Here is a 3369-nt window from a genome sequence, read left to right as displayed (position 1 = left end):
GTTGGGAGGAAGGGAGGGAGGAAAGAGGAAAAGTCAAATAAGGGCCTGAGAAGAAATCAGGCCCGCAGTGCTTTCATTCCTGCTACTTACATAGAAAAGACTTCACTCAGAAGAGACAATAACTTACTCTATGCACTGCAAGACCCAAACATGCCCATTGTTAACCTCGGTCTGCAGAAGAGGAATCTTTCAAATGAATCAACACAATAGCCCACCTAAACTTTACTTGGTCAATAATCAAGGTGGGGAGAGAAGGCAAGATTCTGATCTCCTGTCTTGTATCAATTTTAAAGCAGTGTCTCATTGTATATTAAAGACTTCCATTGTGCTAAAGTGCAGGAAACTAATTGGAATCATTCTGGCTTTCGTGACTCATAAACTTAATGCTCTTTTAGCATCATTTTGGCTGAGCAGATTTCCTAACCACAGTTTAATAGCAAAAGACATTTAAAATAACAATCTCAAAAGTCTTTCCAACCTCTCCAATTAGAGTAAAATAAATTGGCTCTTAGAATTAGAGGCTGTGCCTTCACAGGCTATGGAATATCTCACTGGTTTTACGTATCTTAACTATGAAGGAAAATGACAATTACTAATACTCCATTTTCATCTTGCTCCTAGTTACCAAATATTTCTACTAGAAATGAAGCCACCTACTTGGTCACGTACTTTATTTATTTATTTATTTTAATATGTCACTTTGTGCAACCTAGGAAACAGAATCAAACTAAGGCAGTCTAGTCTATCTAGGGATCCAGGCTGAGTCTTACAGTCTTCAGCAGAATTACATCATAATGCAAGGTGCTGACAACAGGTTTATAATCTCTAAATAACAACCACTTAACTACATCTTTTTTCCTTAGGGAACAGCCAAAGTCCAATCCTTAAAGGCATGATATACAGAACACTTGATCTACAAAGAAGAGAATAACCCAAATTATATGTAGGCCCACTTACTGGTGGACCAAATCAAATCTGACTGGTGCACAGAGAAAGTGTTCACCTTCTGGAAACTTGCTGGGAGATTTAAAAAAGTCCTGGCTGCTATTAATAAGAAAACAAGTAAAAAATATTACAGAGGCACCCACACACTGACATTTGATTTGCCAAGGTCTTCCACTAGAACACAAAGTGATAGAGTGTAGGGGTAAGATACTTAGATGTTTTCAAGATAAATTACAAGTAATATGAAATTTGACATATTAAATTCTTCCATTTGCTACCAGAACTGACAATGAGGACTATTTAAAAGAAATGCTGAACTCTAAAAAGGGTGGCAGCAGTAACACTCTCCACTACAGGGTAATCTCCTGCTTTCCCACATCATTAACACTGCTACTCTTCCAAGATAGATACTTGTGGGGAAAAACTTGTCAGCTTTTGACAGAGCCAGGAGATGAAAAATAGAGCATGTGCTAATTAGTTAATTTGTAATTGTAAGCTCAGTTGACATCCTGAGGATGGACCCATAAAATCTGGCCATTCTCTAGTTTAACATCTGCAAACTGCAGAACTCCTTAGCCCTTGGCCAGTTTCTTCTCAATATCTAAAAGCTGTCTCAGTCCCATCTGTGACTCTTCTCCTCAGGGTTGAGGGTTGGTGCTGGTCATTAAAATCTGGAACGTCATCGTGGGAGTAACCCCGGTAGCCTTTAGATGCATGGTAGCGATGCGCAGGTGGTGAAATCCTGGCGGGAACACCAGGATGCCAGTGATCAGGACGGGAACGGCGCGGTCCGCCCCCACTTTGCTGGTAGAGCCAGCCAGCCGGAGGGAGCCTATGGTTATGAGAAAGGCACCAATCAAAAACAGCACTGTAGCAAGCGCAATGGCCTTAGATGGGCTCTTAGGAGGGCTCTCCTGAAACTGAAGGTCAGTGTAGCCATTGTCTGCACTGGAGAGCCTTGAGTATTTCACTTTACTACTGGGGATTCCAGTAGCCAGGTTGGTACGAGACGGCATCATAACCCACTGACACAGCCACAGTTGGAGCGCCGCGCCCAGCCCCCCGCGTGCCGACAGCTCGCTCACGGTTGACTGTAGAGTCGCCTGAGGCCTCGTGGCACGCCTCACCCAACTCTTGGTCGTGTACTTTAATTTGGATCATTTTCTCATGGTTTGGCTTGGCTTTCACTCATTTTCTTTTAGTTATTTTAGCTTTCAGTGGGTCTCTAGGAAAGGCTATGAGGCTTGGCATGTGGAGCAATCAAAAGGATTTTCTTTTTCTTTTTTTTTTTAATTTTATTTTCATGTTATCATTGTCAGTTAATATTAATTGGGTTCCAGGCTTTGTTATACCAAACCACAGACAAGTCTCCCCCGTATCTTTGCATTCTAAAGAACGATAGATAATCATTTGGCTCCATCATGTCTTTGTGATCTTTTTTTGTCCTTATCACTTACTAAGTAGAAATAGTCCCCGATCCTAAACCAATTCTTAGCGAAGGTATCGGATTGGTGGGCCACCAGGTTTGAGGACTGATCCTGGGGACCTTATTTTATTATGCTCGTATGTTTAGTCCAAGGTTGTCTAAGTCAACCTTGATTTCCGGTTTGAAAGTACACAAATGGAGTTCTTTTCTGAGACTTTAAAGACAAAATAACTAGTTAAGAAAAACCAAAACCAAAGTGATTCAACCTTTTACTTGGACATAATGATCTTATACATACACACATTCCTATAATATATCATACACATATTTATCAGCAATCTCTCCTCAGTAGGATAGCTAATATCGTACCTACAACATTCCTTTGGGGAATTTCCTGTCTTAGGCTCTCCAAGTGTAGAACCTCTGTGCGTGGAGGGACTAGGAATTAAAAGTCATTTGGAGGGGCACGTGGGTGATGCAGTTGGTTCAGCGTCTGACTCTTGGTTTCAGCTCAGGTCTGATCTCAGGGTCTTGAGATCAAGCCCCATGTGGGGCTCCACACTCAAGGGCAGAGTCTGTGCTCCTCCTCCACCCCAAAACAAATAAAATAAATAAATCTTTTTAAAAAGCCATTTGGAAATACAAGAAACTATGAAATTAAATTCTGTCTCAGCCCAGTGTGTGCACGTTTTGCTCCCCTCTATGACTCTAGGTCTTCTTTGGAATTTGACCCAGACCGGTTTCTCTGGTGTCCCACTGGCTTCTTCCCCATATGACAGTATGTTGGCTTTCTCACTTCCACTTGTTTTTCCTGGTGTTTACTGAGTTCCTATTCTGCCTCAGTTTGTGTAGTTGGATACAACCTGCTTTTCATTCTTGGTTTGGCTCAAGAGCTCGAGCTTCCACTATTTGGACTTTGATTTATGGCCTCGCCACATCCACACACTCCCTTCCTGCACTTCTGAATGCATGGACGCTCTAACGGAAGGGTAGGGACA

General features: G+C 41.9%; 1 pseudogene; it reads right to left on the bottom strand.

Moving 5' to 3' along the window:
- Positions 1-1539: 1539 nt before the first annotated feature.
- On the bottom strand, positions 1540-1988 carry LOC112834567 (transmembrane protein 230 pseudogene; annotated as a pseudogene).
- Between the last annotated feature and the right edge of the window lie 1381 nt (positions 1989-3369).

Source organism: Callorhinus ursinus, unplaced genomic scaffold (genome assembly GCF_003265705.2).
Source record: "Callorhinus ursinus isolate GAN/ISIS: 27379988/994484 unplaced genomic scaffold, GSC_fseal_2.0 scaffold17, whole genome shotgun sequence".
Lineage (NCBI taxonomy): Eukaryota > Metazoa > Chordata > Mammalia > Carnivora > Otariidae > Callorhinus > Callorhinus ursinus.
The sequence above is the reverse complement of the archived record's forward strand: the minus strand, read 5'-3'. Positions and strand labels throughout refer to the sequence as shown.